The sequence below is a fragment of the Poecilia reticulata genome, chromosome 14 (genome assembly GCF_904066995.2).
Source record: "Poecilia reticulata chromosome 14, P_reticulata-male-v2, whole genome shotgun sequence".
Classification (NCBI taxonomy): Eukaryota; Metazoa; Chordata; class Actinopteri; order Cyprinodontiformes; family Poeciliidae; genus Poecilia; species Poecilia reticulata.
Genome location: NC_088843.1, coordinates 17,527,293 through 17,550,595, shown reverse-complemented (window position 1 = coordinate 17,550,595; position 23,303 = coordinate 17,527,293). Strand labels below are relative to the sequence as shown.

The 23,303-nt window shown below is 40.4% G+C and overlaps 1 protein-coding gene across 13 annotated transcripts in view; it reads right to left on the bottom strand.

The window, feature by feature from the left end:
• The window catches only part of auts2a (activator of transcription and developmental regulator AUTS2 a), a 359,733-nt gene that overhangs the window by 312,857 nt on the left and 23,573 nt on the right, over nt 1-23,303 (bottom strand). The gene's annotated exons all lie outside the window — the stretch shown is intronic.

The following is a 23,303-nucleotide window of genomic DNA, read 5'->3' as shown; positions in this document are numbered from 1 at the left end:
AGCTGCTGACGCTCTGCTGACACGGTGATCAGATGAGGACATGCAGGATGATTCATAATGAGCCTGAGGGAAGAATTCAGCGATATTCCCTTTTTGTTATTCAAAAAAAACACAAATTATTCGATTTAAACTGTGCGCCGGATGCACAAGCTCAACAGTTCGCAATTCAAAATGACATGTAGACAGTGATTCGTTAAGAACTCTAGTTTAATTATGGCATTTTGTACAAATAAAAATCAAAGAACTCAGCCAATTCCTTTCAGCTCAGCACAGAACCATGAGGATTATTGAAGGTAAGAGGCTGACAATAAACTGTAAACTCCTAAGAGCTCGAGTCAGTTCGTAGCACAAATAAGTGGCCTCATTTCCACGTTCTCTATCAAGCTCCTTGAATGACTAGAGTGTCAAGGTGTTTGTCTAACAGTTCAATGGCTGATGCCATTTTTTTTTTACTCTAAAATGGCACTTGAATGTGACATATTCATCTCCGTGTCTCTGAGGAAATCCTTGAGGACAGACTGCACCACTATAAAAGTTGTTTAATGAAGAAAACAACTAAGAATCTTTCTGGTTTTGTAAAGAAAAGAAAATCAATGTGTGTGTGGCTTTTTTTTTTAACACAGGAATCTGTGTTTTCAACACTGCCCAAGCAGACTGTCACGACGCTGTAAGAAATCATATTTATCAGCTGTTTTTCATGAGATTCCCTCGATTAGATAAAGTACCCCAACTCTAGTCTGTCCCTTACAATGCAATGACCAGCTAGAGTCGATATATAGTTTGAAACGTAATCGTTTCTTCCTGCAAAGCTGAGTTTTTGGTAAGAGCCCACCGATCGCAGTTTTCTGGCCGATTGCTGATCTTTGACCCTTCCAGACCGAAAGGAGCGCTGAAGATCCAGCCAAATTTGCAGTAACGCAAATCTGCTGCACATCGCACTACCCACCTAAAATGTCATCACATTCATTTCAGGGTTGTTTTTTTCTTTAATATGTGACATCATCTCTAAAAATGCTACAACCTCCTGCTTCAGTAAAACCAAATATACCTTAATATGCATTAATAAGCACAGTGGGAACCGTCTATTTGTGGAGTATTTCACACCTGTTTAAGCAGCCTGCTCCTTTTATGGCCCAAGTGTCTGAGAGACGGTGTGTTTTGTAACGAGGAAACCTTTGCTCTTTTCAGACAGATGACGCTGTACTGTGCAAGCAGGCCGTCTTTGGGCAAAGCAGGAGCAGAAAAATGACTTTCATTGTCCCTTCCGAAAAGAATGAAAGCTGCAGATGTAATAAAAGCTTTAGTTAGTGGCTCCCTCAGCAAGCCGAGATGTGCCGAGTGTCAGAAACCCGGGGAGCAGCTTTTTTTTTTTTCCAGAAGTACAACATTATCCAGCATTTATTTCTAAGGGATTTCGACAGAAAAGTACACCTGTTTATTTGATAGCTGCCATAAAAACAGGCAAACACTCACTCGGCAGTGACTGAACACCGATCACAGAGCATCAGTTTTGTTGCATTAAACAAAGATCCCTCTCATCTCTGCGACGCCAAAATCAATCAGTCAACAGCTGAGTTATGCAGCAAGTTCATTTTCAAATATTTACTTGCCAGATCTTTAAGAATGTTGTCTTCAAACAGTTTCGACTTGTTTTATTTTTCTTTTTTTTCTAAAACCAGACAGAAGCTATAAAAAATATGAAACAAAACTAGTCAGAACCCGCATGTTATAGTTCACAAAATGGGGGGGGGGGGGGAGAAACAAAACAATGCTGAATCTAGTTTTATTTACAGGAAAACCCCAAAAATTTGAAGGCATTTTATATGGTTGCCGAATTGCCTACTTCTCATTTGTTTCGCACTAATTATGAGAATAAAAAAAATCACACACACACCTTCACTGCAGTGACAAAGAACAAAGAGTCTACACGCGACGCGCTAATAACCATTAGCAGCGACGCTCACCGCGGCGTCTACAGGCAGCAGCGGGGGAAACAAAGGGGTAAATAAACAGTTCTGTGTGCCAGTCAAGTTGAATGACACAGCAATCATTTCAGGCCACTGAGAACTAATTAGTTCACAGCAGAGGAAGGAAAACAGAGCGAGGCGCCCCTGCAGGCTAACAAGACGATTTCCAACCAGCAGCCTCTGTCCACAAGATCTGGTTTGAAATTCCCAAAAACTACCTAAAAATATCTCCCACTTTTCTGTTTTTTGATCTTTTTTTTTGTTTGTTTGTTTTTTGTAAAGGGTGAACTCTTTCTGACTCATCGCTGGCTTAATTACAGTTCAAGTGAGAGTGCAGGAAAGCTAAGACACATTCTGTTTTTGTTTTTTTTTAAAACTAAATCACCCTTTGGAGAGAAAAGAGGAACTTATTACAGAGGCCGTCGTTTGTCTGCAAAGTCAAACTAGTCTCGTCTCTACTTCAGTTGATTGGGCTTTAAACGTGTCGGAGAAATAAAACTGAAGTGCCGAACGCGGCTTCAGTTTGAGTAAAAGTCGCTTCGTTAAGGGTGTTTTAAAGACAATTTAATGGAAACGAGAATGTTGTTCTGATTTAGCGACTGAAGTCAAGAATTAATTAAGAGCAACTATTAAGTAATTTCCCTTTGTAGTGATTGTAAAAGAAAAGAAAACTGACTGATACAAAATAATGCAGGTTATTTTTTTTCCATTTCTTCAATGCTACTTCAGTGAGAGACGTCATTAATTACTATAGAGCATTTTTAAAAACACTTTGGCAGAATGAGAGAGCGGATGAAATGGTATTACTGTCAACAGATTGTTTTTTTATTTAATTTTGGACGGGAGAAAACTTTTTTTTTCCCCACTTAGTCTCCATTCATCTTGAGATATGAAATTTTAGAAACAAAGAAATAAAAACAGAAACCTCAACCGGCAGACACATTGTGCTGGAAAATAATTTATTTTTCTAATTCCTGACAAGCTCGTCATGACTGGTTATCTGTAAATCTTCTGGTTCTGGTCACTAGACCACCTCTCGTTACATATTCCCCACACGTCTTCTGCCTTTTATATGTAATTTAATTTTAAATTAAAAAATCCCCCAAAACCGAAGCAGAAGCTTCTGTTAAGTTTTACTTCCTCACCAGCTACGACTCAGGTAGGCGTCAGCACCGCATTATGATTAGCAGCAGCATTTCTACTGGCAAGGCCTCACCTCCTGTCAACAGATGAAAACCAGCTGTTAAAACCTACTCCTGCATCATCTGCCCAGGATTTGAAGGGAATGACCTTTTTGACTCCTCAAAGAGTCACTTTTCTGACATTAAGAAATATCACAGTGGCCAATCACAGGAAAACAAGTTTGCAGAGGTCGTTAGAAACAGACGACAGCAAGATAAAAACTTCACCGTCGCCTCTTTTCAAAGCTCAAACAGTCAGTGAGGGTTTAAGAGCACTAAAGTAATTTAGCTGTCAGCCCAAATACACTGTGCCTCCGTCTCTGTGTGATCACCGCCGTTCGTCAGATGAGAAGCAACTCAAAAAACTCCCAACAGTATTCTCTAGTCACTAAAAAAAAAAAAAGATCTGAAGCCAACAAACACTGCAGCGCTGCTGTTAAATAAACAGTGGCGGTTGGCAGCAAGTGAAAATACAGACGCATAATCAGACGGAGTAGATGCTGCTCAAACGCTCTGGAAGTGTGTAGATAAACCACAGAGCAGGACGGCTGCTGCTCTCCTATTGAGCCATTTGAAAAGGTAAAGCATGCGGTTTCTCTGATCACCTGATCCGTTCCTTTGCCTCCAACAGCATTAAATGTGAATTGTATTATGAGTTAGTTGGATTTCTGTAGCAAAGTAAGAGATGGCAGTTTCCTGACCAGTGACTTCCAGTTTTCTTGAACTGCCTGCTGATTCAGATCGTTACCGATTCCGATGTATTAGTACAATGAGAATAACACAAAAAGAAAAAAAAAAAATGGTTCCCGTTTAGCAATATGGGTAGTGGTTTTGAAACATATATTCCTTTTCATCAATTTCCCCAAGGATCACATGTGTCAGAACCTTCAGACATATGAAGACAGTTACAAAGTGGACCTTCTATCACCTGCAGAATGTTTCTAAGATTAAAGTACTAATGTCCCAGTGTTAGTTTGCGATCAAAAACCAGACTGGAACCAGCAGTTTTAGAGCTCTCAATTTTTTCCTTTATCTCCAGCTTCACACACTTCAGTCCATTTTACAGCAAGTCATGCAGTCAAACAAGAGGAGGGAGAATCTCCCTCTATTCTGAACCACCTGGCTTTTAAGGGATTGGCTTCCACCACGACTAATTAGAGGGGTGGAGACATTTATATTTCCAGAAAGAACAAACATACATTTGTACTAAACTATATTCCTAAAAAAATGTTTACACAGTTACAATTAACTCAAACAAAGCTAAAATCAAAAAGAATCTGGATCCAAACAAAATCAAAAATACATCTCTCCTCCCTCTCAGACAATGGATTTTCCCAATGAGGCTGATTGAAAACACCAGGTTCTTGTCAGCACTGCTCATGGGCGCGCTTCAAGATCTTGAGAAACACGTTCATAAATGGTAAATGGACTGAACATGTATAGCGCTTTTCCAGTCATTTTGACCACTTAAACACTAGAGTCATTTTCACCCATTCGCACTCACAAACGCTCACACATTTATACACCGATACGCAGCAATTTTGGGGTTTTTGGGCTTGCATCCTCGCTAAAACCAGAGATAGAACACCCACTTCTAAAGTCCCTACATTGGCTCCCCGTAGCTCAGAGAATAGACTTCGTCACTTTATAAATCGCTGAATGCTTAGCACCCACGTACATTAAAGACTTGTTATTGCAGCAACCTTCCAGAGCACTCAGGCCTTCTGGTTCTAGTTTGCTCTACATCCCGACATGTAGAGTAAACAGATGTAGGTGCTCTGGTCAAAAGAGACCAAACTTAAATCACTTGGCCTCAATACAAAATCCTACGTGGTGAAAAACACCCTGAAGACGCATGAAACCTGGTGGCAATAGCTTTACCAGTTGAGGATACTGGTCAGAGTTGATAGGAAGTTGGGTGGAGCTAAATATAGGAAGAGAGTAAACCTGTTAGATTAGGTTACAAATACTGGAGATTAGGGCAGAGATTCATCTGCCCTAATCTCATTTTGTCCAGTCGGACGAAATGACTTACAGACACAAAGGTGGAGGTTTGAAAAACTTTTTTTCTGTTAATTATGATGGTTTTCCCCTTTCAGTTAATGAAAATATGACATTTAAAAGCAGAATGTTAAAACAGACCAACATATATATATATATATATATATACACTCTGTTTAATACCTGCTTAAAGGTTATGTAAATCTGCCAATCAAAACTTAACAGGATTTATATTCTAATTTATGGAATTCAGCGGCAGAATAAAGCACATCCTGGTGCTAAAGTAGCTCAGTTATTTGTGAAACAAATCTCATAAGCCATCGATTGTTTGCCTTCGACTTCTACAATTATTAGATTATGTGTTCGTCTGTCACATAAATTCCCAATAAATAAAAAAAAAGAAGACACGGTGAATATAATGTGACAAAATGCGAAAAAGAATTATTAATCATTTGCACGGCAACGCATACCGTCTCCTGCACAGATGAAATATGGCAGCCTGGGAACGGATCCAGAAACCTGACAAATGGGACTTGGAGTGAGCAGTAGAGTTAGGGACAAAGACGAAGAGACTGCTCTTTTATGCTGTTCCCACAAGAGACACTAAATGATAATCGATGTAATTAGTTTAAAAAAAAAAAAACTTATATGATCACCAGTAGATAAAATTTATTTTTTCACTTTATTTTAGCAAAATAAGTTGGATTTCTCCGTTTCAGCTGGTGACGATCTCAAACTCAGCTTTCAGAGCAAATTAAACGAACATCTCCATCATCATCTGGTTCTGCGGTCGTACACGAGATTGATCTTTACGTTTTATACACAATAGATGCTTGTGAGTGCCGAGTGGGCCACCACATCCCGACTTGGAACACAGTGTGCCTCAGCTCCACCGCGTTCATATATCTGGCTGCCTGCCTGCCTCAAAGCATTAATGTTGATGTGCTCACAGGATAAAGTAAGCTGAGCGGCACCAAGGAAGTGACAGCTTTTACAGCCTGTATGGAAGTGCTGGAAAATGCTCTACACGCCTGACACGCAGCACACTGGCAGGAAATATGGTTCGTGCTATTTTTATTTTTTTCCCCCCTGTTTTTTTACGACTAATAACCCGTGGGTTATGCCTCGGTTTGCGCGGGGAAGTGGAATCTGGGGCATTTTTAAGGAACTGTCACGTTGTACTTCTTGGGTCGCCCCGCAGCACTGCCCTCTCTTTGTGGCAGGAAGGTCTCCAGGGAGGCAAAACACTTCCAGACCAAAACCAAAAAGGCTCTGCGACCTTGGTGGCAGTCCACTCTGCCCCCCCCCCCACGCATCTGCACCTGTCGGTCAGGTGGCAGCTCCGGCGAAAGATGACAGTTTTCACAAGCGGTGACGGGCGGGAAGAGCTGCTGTGTTTCGCTTGCCCTCCTCTCACGTCCGAATCACAGCGACCGCATCCGGATCGACCGCGCCGCCGTTCACGGCAAGAGCGGCGGAGGCCTCATCGGGGCGCGTTGCAAGAAACGCTGCCGGTCCTGGTGAAATCTGTGTCACCTGCCAATCATCACTCAGGCGGAGAAGTTTCACGCGGTGGCAGCTGTCAGAACATTCGGGAAAAGTTGAGTGCAAGACAGAGGAACAGCTTATCCGCAGATAACCAACTGCGGTTTTGATTTAAAAACTATGCACAAGTACTTAGAGGATCACAATTTTAAATCGACGCCACCGTTTTAATCTGATTCCCCTAAATAAAGTCCAGTCAAATAAATTGCTTTCAGAAGCGAAACATCATGGGGTTCAGCTTCCATCAGGGTAACAACTCAACACCCACACTAAGGTTTAGATTAATCAATTAATCGATCAATGAGAACTTTTCTTACATGAAAAGGTACCAGAGGTACAAAAATAAGTAGCTACAAAAATGACATGGTTGAAAGACCAAGAGGCTGACATGAATATTCAAAGAATTGACTCTAAAATGTGCTTAAAGCACACGGTGACAAATAACAAAAAGAAGGTGTAATAAACAAAGATAATACAGAAAAAAAAATTACAAAAATACAGACAAGTGAATTAGAATTTACATTCAGTTCAAACAACTGATGTAAAAAGTGTCATCACAACCGAACAAACAAAAAAGAAGTATAGTAAACACTATGATTTTAAATATGAAGCCAAACTAAAGTGCAATAAAATGACATGTGTATTTATAAGGTAAAGATAAGTAATGATGACCTTAATTACTAAAAGTGAGCTAAAAGCCAAACCAAAATCGAATAAAAAAAACAAAAAACGTTAGTGGTTTCTTTTGCTTTCAGGTTTGGTAAAGTCGGCTGTTCCATACGGGGGAGACAAATATGGCAAGCAAGACTCAATAAAAGACGAAATATGGTTATATCAATTAAAAACAGTGAAAACTGTCTTAGCGCTACCTCAGAGGCTAATATATACAGGCTTACTACCAGACCTGAGAGTACAACCAATCAGGGTCAAGGAAAATTGTAAAGCAGACGTTTTCTGTCAAATATTTTTCAATACGCTCTTGAAAAAAAATCAAAAAACACAACTTGTGTTTAGCTACAATTTAAAATTCTTGCATACAATATTATAATTGCACTGATGAGCATATAACGGCTTTATCCGTCTCCTCTGAGAGTCAGATTCACTCCTGAACAGCATAAACCTATATTTGGATGTTTGATCATTTGTAAGCAGTGGGAGCAGTTTTATAAGCTGGAGTAAATTTTAATTTGGCTGTAATTATGTGTAACAAATGACGCTTGCAATATGAACAAGACATTAGTCTATGAGTGAGCGGGAGAAGGGGACGCAGAAGCAGGACAGGGCAGAGCAGAGGGGAAATAAACGGCTGGAATATCGTAAACCAAGTGCGAGTCCAAGACGGGGAAAAAAAACCCTAAACTTTAAATATAACTGTATGCAAACAGTGACTAACGCGGAGCCTTGAAAGAGCTCTTTGGCTTTAATTCACCTCGTTATGGAGAGGAGGAGGAAACAGGTGGAATAGCCTGCAAACCAATGCAGACGTTGGTCACTTCAAGGCCTCTCTATCGTATGTGAGATTACTGATGTTTGGAGAGGAAAATGTTAAGATGACTAAGTGGATTTATGAGGAGGAGTGTGAGAAAGCAGGACTAAAAACAGCCACAGATGGACTGACAGTAAGTCCCAGAAGCGTTCAGTGCCTCTGCAGGCACTTGACATTTCATGCTCAAAAGAACTAATGAGATCAGAAAGAGAGAAAATGCACAGTATCTTTTGGTTGCCACGGCTGCCAGAAAGAAGGTATCTCTTCCATTTCCTACTCGACGGGTTAATTATTTTGGCATGTTCTATTTTCTGTCAATCAACAACGTGACCAGAATCAAAGAGAGCAATAATTAGTGGCAGGAAAACACAAAATACTCCTTTGCCTGTGCAGAGAAAAGACTAGGAATCATAAGAGACCTGTCAGTACTGAAAGTCTGAAACGCTGTCACAATATTAGGTTTTTGTGAAACATTTTCCACCCCTTTTGTGATGTATATATAAGAAGGTTTGCCTTCAATAAACATTAGACATTCAGTGTGGTGATCCTGCCACTTGAAGTGAAAGTTGGCATCAAAGACGAGGCCGATGCCTTCAGAAAGCAAAAAGTAGCATTAATCTGAGGATGGTAATTCCATGGTCCATGGCGGCTAGATTATATAAATACCGGCTGATTTTCAAATCAGCCGGTATTTAAAAACTTGTCATACGCTTTGCTTCGTCCAGAGGGTCTGGACTCTCAGCTGTTGAGAAACGATTGCTTTCTGGAGACGTAGACTGTGTTGAAGTTTTGAATTTTACCCAGACAGTAACGATTGGCCGTGATGTATGCAAGGCGCCAATTCAACGCTATGAAGCTTACCGGAAATTGCACTGTAAACAACCATTATACACTGCAAAGAGAAGTGCCAATCAAAATAAACTGGCTGAAAATGATACCATTTATAAGCGTGGCCAACATGGACTGAATGGCTTACTTCACGTCCTCTGATGCTATTCCTATAACCACAGAAAGACTACAATTCTAAAACAGTGCGAAAATCGATATCGTCGGTCATAACCTCTCCTTCTGTTCGCCGATTGGTCCGTTGGGAAATGTGGAAATCCAGCTCAATGGGAGAAAGTCCTGGCAGAGCACTCAACTGGGATTTAAATAAAGCAGAACTGCATTGGAAGGCATTTTCCAGGCTTCTCAAGACCGAACGCGAGTTCAGAGAAAAACAAACGTGGCCAACTGGGAAGAAGCAATGCCGTTAGTTTGTGGGCTATTCTTAGAGGAAAAAAAAACAATACAAAGACATCTCCAACATCCAACATCCATCGGACTTTCTAGGGCACAATGGAGTTTAAGTTTACCACAGAGAGCACAAAGACCCAAATAGTTTGGACACCTGAACATGAGCCCGGTGAAGGCCACAAGCTGAAACACTTTGGTCTGCAAATAGAGGCGTTTCTTATTACTTCAAGTGTTGCTGGAGTCTTCATCTCCCCCAATCTTTGATCTTGGGAGTTGATGTGCCAGGAAGTTGTTAGACACCTCAATAGAGGACATGCTTTGCATTTCAGGAAAAGGAACTGCATGCCAACTGCAAGGCACGGAGGTGGAAGTTTCAAGGCTTGTCGATGCTTTGGACCCGACCAACTCTCCAACAGAGTAGCCACATTAATGTCGACCGTAGTCACGAGGGTTGCTTGAAGAAATACGAGATCATCTTTAAAATAAAAAAAAAAGGATGCCGTCTCTCAGAGACAGCAGACGCAAGTAACACTTCAAAGAAGGCAGCCGTAGCTAACATTTTGGAAGCGCAGACCTGCAGAGGGATCAATGATGGAGCCTTCCAAGCAGCACACAGAGACGGCATGAGGCGGCAGCACCGAGATCAAAGCAAGAAAACAACTGTGAAGGCAGATAACATGGAAAAGCAGACAGATGTGTTTGTAGGAAGCTTTTGGAGCTCGAAACAATCAAAAACCAAGTAGCACCAAGTGTTTCATGTAATAAAAGAAAAAGCAAACGATGTCGCCGAATGTCAAGAACGACAGGATGAGCACCAGTCGTTTCAAACACACACACAAGCACTATCATCTGAGAAAGGTAACACACATCCATGCTGCTCAAAAAGGGGCGAGCGGAATATAAAATAAAAGATCTGAGCCGATTCATTAGGTCTGGCTGCATTCCAGACGCTCACAGAGTCAGTTTATTCAGAGAAACTGTTTCTGATGACAGAAGTGGACAAGGGCATGTGACAAGTCGAGCAGCAACATGGACAAACGACATGCTTGTCCTTGACTGTCCAAAAAAAAAGAAAAAACAGCTGTGTCAAGTGAGCTACAACACACACTTATTGGCAAAATCTTTTTAAGCCTTCATTTTGATTTTTCTTGCCTTGAAAACTACTATGTCACCATGACAATAAAGAGTGTACACTTACAGAGTGAACGAAATGATGTGCATTCAAATTCAGATGATTTTATTGCCACTGGAATGAAGGCTTTAATACAATGACCACTGTTAAGGAAATAAGTCTCTCACCTAAGGTGAAACACTGAGTCAACCAAGAATTAATCAAAATGCATTTTGATTATTCATTTATTAAAAAGTTAAGCAAGGAATATGAGCAATGACTCCCCTGGCTAGCACAGGGAAGTGAAGAAAAGATGAAGGTACATCGCTTTTAATCTCCACCAGCCCTCTTACAGAGACTGGAGCAAAAGGGAGGATCCCACCAGTTTCAGTTTACTTCACAACTCTGGTATTTGCACCTGCAGACTGTGACCCTGGATGGTTCAAACCGAGTTCAGAGATACCTTTTATTATGTGTTTCCAGCGAGCTGCCTCCAACATGAAGGGTGCTTTACAGCTAAAATTGATTGCTTGATTGATCGGTTGAAATAAAACAAAGTTTGACATAACACTATTACGAACCTTAAATTAAGAGCAATATCATAAAGTTCACAATCTTAATAGCAGTTCAGAATTCGAACAGCTTGTTACAGAAAGCTGTGCAGCCGTCTGCTGGTTCAACTATTACATTTTGTGCGACCATCTGCTTGATGGCATGAGTTCAAATGGCCTCCTCAGTTCCCTTCACTATCCTCTGCAGGATATTATGTGTTTTCCAGGCACATGATACCATTTCATAGCATAATCAAGTAACTATGCTACCTTCAGTTGTTATAAAAATGCTGTACATTTACATATGTATGACTTAAAAGAAATTTGACTTTGTAATTTAACACCAATCTCTCTTTAAAATATTCTGTGCTTTCTGAAACGCCTTCAGGAAGTCGTCATGACATCACTCCTCTATAAACCCTTTGACGACGTCATTACCAGCCTTTCACCGAGAAGCAGCTCATATACTGAGCAGCTGAGCAGTCCCACCAGGTGTTTGCTAATTGCTGCTGGTTAGTCTGCAGGAGCCGAGTGGGGGAGTCGCCGGGGAGAGGGCTGTTCTGTGAGGCGGAAGCTTGGAAACTGCACAACACCAACGAAATATCTAAGAAAAGGACTGCCAGTACTCATTTTGCTTTAATCCAAGTTCAGTTTTGCTTCTGCAGGTAAGAAACTCCTGATGCCGACTCTTTGTGCAGAGTGAGCCGTTTGTCCCCGAGGAGTTTTACGTAACTCCATCTTTTAACTCCCACTGGACGGTCCAAGACTCACTGAACCAAAAACCGTCAGTGGGACAAAAGGTCATCAAGCCTTTCCGTTTAGGCAATCTAAAAAAAAGTTTGAGATTTGTGACATTTTCAGCCACTATTTTGACTGTTGTGGTCTGATGAGCTTCATGTCAAAGGTCTGTAGAGTCTGATTTTATGTGCTGTAGCTTCTTATGACAGAAGGGTCACATAATTGCTTGAATGTGGGGGAAAAATTGCTAAATGCATGAAAAATATGTATGTAGTCCGACATCGTGTTTCTGAAATGGGTTTGATTATTTGCTATATAGATTTTAATCACTATGGATCACAAATCTGGTCTTGGATTTTTAATATTTACAAAGACACGATTCTGCTGTACATACTGCAATAGTCTCTAAATAAATACAGTGAGATTCACGTTGAAGCAAGTTCAGAAGAAAGAAGTGGACCTAGAACTGAGCCTTGGTGTACACCAGTATTACAAATAAGATAGATTTAGCAAATTAAACCTTAAGAATGCTCTCCTTTCTTATCCCTTGTATTGTTCTTTATATATTTATTCTTAGTATCTATAAACTGGTTTTTACACCACTAATATTTACAATGAAAACTTCTACTTTGTAACTTTTTGTACAACAAGATAGGAGAAATTCTTCTTTTACAGCTGACATACACCATTTTTTAATGTTTTTGTTGCGTTACAGGGCTTTATTTGACAGTAAACGGACATTAAGAAGGGCAAAGACAGTAGGGACGACATGCACCAAACGGTCCAGGGTGACGAATCAAACCAAGAAAAACTGCATCCTCTGAATACAATGAAGCTGCTCTACCCTGTACAAAAACACAGCTGTGTTAAGCCATGAGTCGCCCATGAAAAAAAAAGGATTTGAATGATATCGTAATAAAAAAGTACTTTCTGAACAAAGAAAAAAGGCCCCATGTTCTCCGAGATACTATTAAATGAACAGATGGATTTTGGAGAAGCCGCACTACGCTCTGAGGAAGAATGAAAACAGAGGAGAAATCTCTCCGTGCACGCGTACGCTCAACAAAGAATCACCGATTTTACTAAGGCGCCTGCGAACAATGCCGAGAAAGACGAGGAGAAGAAAGAGAGACAGCGAGATGGAGCCAGAAGCCATTTCCATTTGTAATAATTTCCCCTCTGCCCCGTGATAGACTGATCGATGTCTCAAGGGTAGATTAAATGGAGAACACCCCTATCATCTGGACTCATTCACACACTAAAGGCAAGCTCTGAGTGCACTCACAAAGGGTGTGTGGGGTGGAGGGGGGAACACAGGCTATGTCTCTGCTTTCAGCTGGATCTAGCTCATTACCTGTGTTTGTCTTGGAACCGAGTGCAATTTACATCCTGCCAGGCCTGTAAAATCACTTGAACCTCGACAGTGGAAGGGGTCACGCGCCGGAGCCGGCAGAAACAAATACAAAAAGGGAGACATTTTTACTGGAACAATTTACATCGACAAAAGCTCTTGATGAAACGACCGGCAGAGCAAATGTGCACTTTCAATAACCCGGAATGGCTATATAGTTTAGTTTGATGCAGTTTGTGGGTCAAAAGCAGAGCATGAAAATTTGTACACAGGAAGGTCTTTAAAATATCTAACACAACTCATGATTAATGTGGACAGCAACTGTCAGACAAGGCAACCTATTAATCTTATGTATCTTAATAATTTTTTATAATGCCGTTTGTTTTTATAGTGTGCTTTTATAATCTTTTTAGCAGAGTCCTGGAGCCAAGAGGAAGCCAGAAAAGAAACTGGATGTTCAGGAGCGCCGCTTCAACAAACTAAGAATAAACATATGAAATAAAAAATGGATAATATTTTTAAGGTTTAATTTGAAAAATCAACATTATCTGTGATACTGGTGTACACCAAGGCTCGGTTATAGGTCCACTTTTTTCTTGTGAATTTGTTTCAACATGAATCTCACTGTATTTGCAGCGTATTGCAGTACAGAGAAGTCAAGTCTCTGTAAATATTAAAAATCCAGGACCAGATTTGTGATCAACAGTGATTAAAATGTGGGACCATTTGGGATTTTCTGACACACGCAGCTTCACTAAAGAGTTGGTTTGTTAGCAGCAAATTCTGAACGCTGTTAGCTTTTCTATCCACGTTTAAGGCTGTCCTGCCAGAGAAAAGTGCATGTTCTCTTCACAAAAAACAAGCAGGATAAATTGCAGCCACCGGCTAATAAAAATATTTTCCATATTGCAGTGATGAAAAACACGGTAGTGGGTCATTTTACTGCGCAGCATTTCAGGCATACACAGAGCTTTGATTTATTGACTTTAATATAGTATTGTACTGGGACTCAGTATTAATAATGTCTAATCTTAAACGACTTGTTGGTGTCGGAGACAATAAGCTCATATCAAGACAAAGAAAACGCAAACTCCCAAAGCGTTAAAACATACATAAAATTTTCATTAGTGTTGCAAATGTTCAGGTTTACGCTTCCATAAACATTCTTTCACTTGTGAGGGTATCGTCTAAAATTCCTTCAGCTCTTAGCATTAAACATGGCTAAAATTAGTCCTTAATGTAAAGGTTTTCCAGATGGAGACACTGACTCAGCATTGTAGCTTACATGCAATCAATGACCAGGAAGACTGTAGAAGTGAGAAACATAATGGCTGTGAGTGTATCGTAGGCTCAACATTGAGGTAGGCTGAAAAAAACATTTAAGAATCCTCAGTCTGAAGACTCTCACTCTGTTTAGACTCTAAAGGCTCTCCCATGCCTTTAGAGTCTGCATCAACGTAGCATTGACGTTTATGTTTATGCGACACTCCCCTCATCAACACCAGACCCGGGTTGAACTGTTCCACACATATTCTTTGTGCGATATGTGAACAAAATGATGCGATTTTCGTAACATGCCTACGTCAACGAGAGCCAATTTCAGCAGTTCAGATGAAGTATGTCAGAGCCTTAAGACTAAGGCAAGATTCAAACTGAACAACATATCTTGATGTGAGGCACCACTGCTGCCCGATTAGGCACAAGGACTCCCTGAGCTTACAATGACTGGAACTTACCTGGAAATATTTAAAACTCAATAAAGCCTTCAACTCAACTCAACGGCAAATTAATAGGTAACACTGTCTGGGATGAGACAGAAAGATTGCCATTCGAATCCGACCGATTCAAGCTTCTGATGCAGCAATCCTCCTCTCATTATGTGGGCTCAGTCGCTGATGAAAACAAATGGAACGGCCAAAGCCGGGTCTTAAATCCAAACAGTCAGGTTCCATCAGCCTGCAGTGGCGAACCGGCTGCCAAGGTAAATACAAACAGTCACCACAGAACAATGTGAGACAGCCAGTGAAGCTACGCTGGCTTCAAACAACCGAGAACAGGGCTCCAGTATTATCTGGGAAACACTTAGAAGGAACTTATGCAAGAGGAGTAAGGAGTGCTGGCAGAAAGTTGGTTTAGAGACATGCTACTTTTGGCGACCTAAAATACCTCAAGGACAGTGGTGGGCCGTCAAGGCCTGCAAGGCCTTCTCTGCTGGCCTAAAAATATCTGAATCACAGACTGATGTTAATTATATTTTGTCCATAAATACGTATTAAATAATTCCAAATGGTCTGTCCGCTTCCTTTCATTGCTAGCCCCCTGGTTGCGCTGCTTCCAGACGTGCATTTTCATATTTAAGCATTTAACCAATCACATTTCAGCCACTATTTGTTGCCAGGGTCAAAGAAATCAAGGACATGTGCAGCACTTAAAATATTTATGCACCGTTATTTACTGCACAGGGGGCACTGTATAAGAAGCGTGAAACAAATGTTTAATATCATATTTTTATGTCATTGAGGAGATAAACTCCTCAATGAAGCTTTTGAGGAGATTGAGGATTGAGGAGATTAATTCCTCCATGAGTTGACAGATTCTTCAAGATACGGTTTATTTTTGAACGTGACTGTATCTGATACTTCAACAGAAGATTATGCAAATGGTAAATATCAGCTATATCAATTAAAGCTGATATGTTCCTTATTAAAAAAATGCGAGAAAACCTGATGAAATCCCTAGCGGTGTGTTGGAATTACAGTAAAAGTTGAAAGCTTACGCACTAGAACCGAGACAAATTAACATACTTCTCCTCTCTAATCTACCCATGCCATTTCTGAATTGGCCTGTCCATCTCAATCATCGCTACCTGAGTGCTATTCATTCAGCACAATGAAGCTGTCAGTTGAACAAATGGCAACTTGATTTATTCTCTCTCCTCATCAAAAAAAAAAAAAATCCAATCTGGTGAACCTTTCCACACCGGTGAAGACCTTCCTGCATCTCATTGGGATGCAGGCGGCTCTATGGTGGCATTTCAAATAAAGGTTTATACACAGATCAACTTTTAACTGTTCAGTTGGGATAAAAAGCTCTTTGCTTAAAGAGCATAATGGCGCATTATTAAGCTACCTCAGTGGCTCAGCTCAGCAGGGCAACCCCGCTAAAACACAGACATCGCTGCACCTCGTGGGCCTTTATCTCATATCCTTATATCATGCAACAATGTGTGCAGGTCAGCCATAAACGGCACCGATATATAGCCCATGTGCATTGTTGGAGCGTCTAAGGCAGCCGGAGGTATAAAGTGCATTATTTATGCCCTTCGCAGCTCCGTGTGTCCAAGATGAATGAAAAGGAAGATGAAACGCTCTCTTGTGACAGTCGAGGGTGAGGAGCTCAGGAATGGAAAAAAATCCATCCAGGCTGCCTGTTTCCTCGCACACCCACTAAAAGCAAGCACCCCACCATTCAAACCCGTCTGAAGGCAACACGTCGAATGGGACGGATATGTGCTCTGTAGATACCAAGACGCCCCAGCGAGTTAGAAAAGCTGTTTGTGGTTTTAGGAGACACACAATAGGAAGAAAAAGAAAAAGTGGATCGGTGCATCCATAGTTAGAACCGCACCCGTGTCAGAACTCCATATAAAGGCTAAATGAGAACAACACATGGATTTTTCCAATTTTAGATGAAAAAAAAGAAACACTGGCAGCAGTTCTGTCTTGAGATGACATAGAAGTTGGACCAAATATGCAAAAAAAAAAAAAAATTCAAATTTGCAACTATTTTTTCCCTAAGAAATCATCTTTTGAAGCCGTTACCATAAACGCAGCAATTTTCCTACAGTTGGCGACTATGGCTAACTCCCTTAGCGATAACCCAATAGAGTACTGCCAATTACCAACTGAGAATCACAAAATGTTGAAGAACTGCATGTACATACATCCTCCTTTCTGTGAGCACAAAGCAGTAATATAACAAGGCTAGCACTGTAAACAGAAATGGCTAATCTGGGATTATGAGCTCTTAATGATCACACCGATGCCAATTATCATAATGCACTCTAAGAAGGCTGTTTGAACTGACAGCGAAACGAAAACGACAGAAATGCCATGAGAAGCAAATAACAGAAGTGAAAAAAAAGACAAGACTCTCCAAGACGTCTTGGAGAGTTGACAAGGCAGGGCCGTCCTTGAGAACGTGTGAAGTTAATGCTGAGGACGGAGAGGCGGGATGCTGGCTGGGAGCACTGATAGCCTGAACTCAGCAGTCAAAAGGGAGACGAAAAGGCAAATAACGTGAACGAGACGCCAGGTTTAACAAGTGACTGTGAAACTCCGGGTGGTAAGTTACTTCTAATCAAAGGACTTTATATGTACTTTGCTTAAGCTGCTGATCGTCATTATGTACTAGACTTTGTCAGCACCGGTGTCAAAATGAAGGAAATCATTAGTCATTCACACACTTTATCTGCAAATGAATCAACACCTCAGGTTGTCCCAGTTATAAAAACACACTGGGAAGGATAATTAGAGCTCAAAAAGCATTACTGTTGGTACAACATGGAGTGATAATGGTAAACCTGCTCATTTTGATTGAACATAATGAAGATCCAGTGAGGTATTGAAGAGAAGAGGGTATTTTCTCCTCCTGTGACAGCTAACTTAATTTCAGAATAAGGGTTGAAACGATTAATCGCGATGAAGCCCCATTTAGAATCAATATACACAAGGAAAGGAAATATAAAAGGAACAAATGCATGTTCAAGTTCAATTAAGGATAACACAACTAATGAGTACACTGTGAGCTGAGTACATTTGTCTGGACTTGAATTTTTTAGGGTGGATGCATTATGTATGACTTTACACACTCCTGCACACTAAGAATTTAGGATGCGAGACACTGAATTAATTACAGTGTAAGAGCTTTACGTGAAAGATCTCACTAAGTGAGCAAGAGTCAGTCAGCTGGTTTAAAACCAGGGAGAAGAGGTCAGAGGAAGCACAACAGGTTGAGAGGATTTGACAGGAGAAGAGACGTTTCCACAGAGGGATGGGAAATGGGAAGCGTCACAATAATACATTTTGCTGGATGATAAATTGTCCCAGAAATTATTGCGATTAACGATAATATTGTCGTGTTGATGATATTTTTCAATTAATATAGTGATAACGGCATAGTATTGGAAGTTCGCCATTTGAAAGACTAATAAACTCTAATTTTGTACAGAACAGGCTGCACTAGAACTGGAAGACGTTTTAAATAACCAAAATAAAACACAACAACCAAAAACAATAAATAAAAAGGAAATAAAAACCACGAACTGAAATGATAAATACAGTGGATTATGACGTCCCTAAACAAAACTGACCTTCAAAAAATATTAATTGTCAGAGTGGAAATTACACAATTCATTTTAATTTACCATGCAATTAATTGGTTAATTGGTTACTGTGACAGGGTGGGAGATGAAATCTATTTTCAGAAGCACAGGATGATCCTTTAATTGTTCTCCATTACCTTGGCCAAGAAAAAAATGTGGACTATACTCAGCAGCATGAAAAGGAAATTGGCTTTATCAGACACACAAATGAGCAGAAGAGTAATAAAAATTGGGGGTGCACTGATTGCAGTTTTCTGGCCGATCACTGATCTTTAAGAACCTTGACATGCCAATTCCGATTTTCCAATTTTTCTTTTTTTTTTTTGAATGTTAACAAATTTAGAAAAGTTGCTAAGCTGCATGCAGATGTGGCCTGGTGGTGGTGGTGGTGGTTAAAATTGGTTTCTTAAGTGTCGGCTGATCACAGATCAAACAAAAGTAAGGAAATCTAACGATTTATCAACCCTGTGCTGTTAATACCGAAGTCAACACAAAGTAAACTGAGCTGCCTAAAAAGGTGCAGGGCTTTAACATCACACTCTTTATAAATAGGAGACGAAAAAAATGTATATCCTCAGTGGATCAGACATATAATCGAGGTCAACTGCTTTTCCTCAAGCGATCCGGTCCTTACATCACATATTAGCACACAGTATAAATCAAATGTTATCTGCTGAATTTAAAACTTTACTGACCCATTTTCAGGAGCCGTTACACAAAGGAATACATTAAGCTCCTTTCTGCCTCAATCCTCTGCAGAGTTCTAGGTGAGAGGAAAGCTGTCTGGCAGAAAGGAAACTCCACACATATGCTCGGCCTTCAGTACGGTCGGCGTAATAAAAACCATCTGTTACTTATCGGACGTCAATGCAGTGAAACAATATGTGGGCTAATTGCTCCTCATTGCACATGTTAACAGCCAACAACGTGCTTACGCCCCTCTGCTGTCACTTCCCACCCGGCGCCATGATTTTCTGGTGAGACGCTGAAGGTGGGCGAAGGGAAAAAAAAAAAAAAAAAGTAGACGCAGGGACACTGGGTGAAGAATGCAATGAATGACACATCTGAAATTCTAATCAAAACGCTCAGCGGGGGGAAGATGAAGTAAGTCTCACCATGCTGCTTGGGTTGCCATCAACTTTTACAAGACAAGCTGAACTTTCACACACATATATGCACACGCACACCCACACGCACGCAGACACACACACACAGTTCAGAGCTCCCCGGAATGACCAACGCTCAGGTGAAACAGATACTGCAATTACCTGCTCGCCACAGAAAACTTCACTGCAGGGTTTCCCTGCTGCTCTGCCAGTAGCAGAAAATCAGATGCTGCATGTTAGCGAGGATTCATGCGTGTTGTAGAGCCCAGCGCTATTCACACGTTTAGTGGAATAAAACTCCAGAAGAAATTGAGTAAATGTCCATGCTGATGTAAATAAAGTTTTACTGGGATAAAAAAAAAAAAAAACTTATGCACAAATATACATAAAAATATTAAATATTTTTATGTATGTATCTGTTTTCATATACCATGTCAGTCCAGACAGCTGGTCATGCTTTAATGGGCCACTGTTGTGAAAAATCGACTTTTTTCAGCTTTACGTTATGTTATGTTATTCCCTCATCAATAACATACCTGGAGATTTTTTCATGCATGTTTGAGAAATCTCTTAATCTCCCAGGGCAACCATTCATTCAGCTGTGCAAAATTCCCGGGTGGACCTAACTCCGCCTTCGAGACGAAGCTCCCCCTCTGAGCTGCAGTTTCCAAGCTTACCCGTCGCTGACCAGTCCTCCCTCGTGACGCCCTCTACTCAGCTCCTTCAGACTAGTCAGCAGCAATTAGCAAACAGTTGGTTTGCTAATTATACGAGCTGCTTCTCAGTGCAACGCTGGTAAAAACGTTGCTGAAGGGTCACTAGAGGAGCGACGATGTGACGACTTAATGAGGGCAGAGTGTTGGAAAGAGCAAGACTTTCTTAAAGAGAAAGACGCCCAACTTTAAGGCGTTAAATTACTAAATAAAATTTCTTGTAAGTCTTACTTGAAAAATATATTGCATTTTGATAACAACTGAAGGCAGCAGTTATTTAAACTTACTGGAGGTCAACGCATACATCAGTTAGGCAATATTTTGGGCCGATATTTCAGTTTTTTTCTTGCATCATCACCAGTTAAAGACGGTTCTAAATACACAATAGTGAAAACCTTTTGTTCTCCAGACCTGTTCAGTTCAATTCAGAAATATTTTATTTATCCCATCTGAAATTAAATGCGAGACCTCCGAGTCCGGGATATGATCTTTGATATCAGGTTTTGTTTTTTATGCCATTTGTTGTGATGATAATAAATATTTAAAAATCCATAGAGGTCTTTCTTGGCAATATGGGAAACACAAGTACTTCTCTGATGCCTGATATATATTGTTTGGGGCTTTGATATTGGAATATATTGCAGCTCTGATGGAGAAAACAGTGAACAATTTATAAAAAGTTAATCAAAATGATAATTTGCCCACTCTCACATACTGCACAGAGATGCCTCTCTTCCTAAAACATGTTTAATAATCCATCTCGACACAACGTCTGCTTCAGGCTATGGTATGGTTACAATAAATGATTTAATAATTGAACAAAATTAACAGCAAGTAAGAGTTTCTTCCGCTTGAATTTACTCTTCACAATTTTGATGTTTAATTAAATTTTTTTATTTTTTAAATAAGTCTTAGAGATGACCCACTTCTATGTCCGTCGTTTTTGGTGTAGTCTTGTACATGTTCTTTGTTATGGAACAAGTAGTTTCACTATATTTCTTGATTTTTAGTGTTCCAAAAAGTAGCTCTGTAAATTAGGGCAGAACATATTTTACTTTAAAGATGCTTCGTCTTTAGAGAGTTCAATGTTTAATTTAAACAGAAAGTAGACCAGAATGTGGAAATCAAAATCTGAAGTTGCTATCAACAGACCAGAGCTTAAAAAAAGTCTGTAATTGGCCATCAGTCCTAAATGTCGGGAGCAGAATCCTACTTTTACTTGCGGAGATGAACTGAAAATAGGGGCCTCTTTCAAATGCGTAAAAACCATCAATACTTTCTCTAAAACTTTGGCAAATCGTAAATAAAATCTCGCAGCGCAATTTTTGTGCGTCACATTTTTATTCTGCCAAGCCACGTTAGAGTTTGACGAAACTGAGCGACTGTAGAGCTTTTCCTCGGTTTTAGGGGTTTTGTGCGGCAGTCTAAACGAAGCAGCAGGGAGGCTGGATGTGCTAAAGTTATTGATGTCGGTTGTTTTTGTTTCTGGCGTAGATGAAGGTCTACGGAATGCGAAACAAATATTGTGAAGAGAAATGATTTCTGCCTTGATCGCCTGCAGCCGAGATGAAAAGGCAGCTCGTGTTTCTCTCTCGTCTCTGCCATGTTTGTGTCGAATGCAGGTAGCAGCGCGGAGGAGCTGCCCGTCTTCGGCAGCACAGTGCCTGAGCCCACATATCCTCCGACTGTCAGGGTGTCTGTTAGCTCGCTCGCCTTTCTCTCTCTAGATGTTTGCTTGTCAGTCAGCTCCGTCCAATCTACCTCCTCTTGTCCGTACACCTTTGCCTGTCTGCTTCCTGCCACTCTAATGTCTGCCTCTCCCTGCTGGCTTCTCCACAACACACACAACAAAGTCTTCTTGTAAAACAAACATCCAGGTTTTTTTTCCCTCTCTCTTTGCTCCTCTCGTGATGAAAGTCCCCAGGAGCACTTCAACAGAACAAATGATGTTCTGTGCTGGCAACCCCGTTCCTTCATCTGCCAGCTCCCACCCCCACAACTATCCATTATAAAAAATAAATAAATAAATAAAAGTAAAATGCAAACCAGGTAATAGTGGAAAAGTCTGAGACAAGCTGCTTCTGACCATTAGGTAATGGGAAAAAGTTAGTAAAAATAAATAAATAAATACACCCTTGTTGCTTAAAAGGGATTCAGGAGCAAAACTGATTGTTTCTGCAATGCAAAATATAGGAAGAGAGAATCGGTAAGCATTGTGTTTTTGTACTTTACGCTGTTTTCAACTTTAGCTCTAAGTAATCATAAAAGTAAAATACTTATTTCAATCATTTCAGCCCTAATAAAATATCAATACTGCAAAGAAAACTATAAAAACACACAGATTTCTTTGTCATTCCGGCTAAATGTGCTTCTTTAAGCTACTGAATAATGTGTAGTTGAAAAATCTATGGCCATATATGCTATATAACTACAATTATGACTATGTATGTGTTTCTTTCTGTCCAATAGCTGCGTTTCCAATTACCATGTAATTATGGAATTTGATATTTTGTTTTTGGAAACGCCGCAATTTCGGGGGGGAAAAAACAACTTGTTTTTCGATAAAACGTTTTGTCGGCGTGCCTTTTAATGACTTATCGTGTGAACAAACTTATTCGAGTGCGATTCTGATTGTGTTTCTTGTTAAACGGAAACACAGCAAATGCGAAAACAGTGGAATATTGACAACTTTTTGCACACGTTTGTAATGGAAACACAGCTAATGATTTCGCTTCAATGACAGCGTGAAAGCCAACAAAGGAGCGACTCAATCAACCTTTTGTTTCAGGATAATTCAAAAAAAAAAAGTTACAACAAAACCACCCATTCAGTGTTTTTATGTGATTTATGACGCAGTCTCCAGGAGAACAGATGGGCGAGCAAATACTGCAACCGCAAACAGTCCAAATGTTGCTCCGGCACGCTGACGAAACA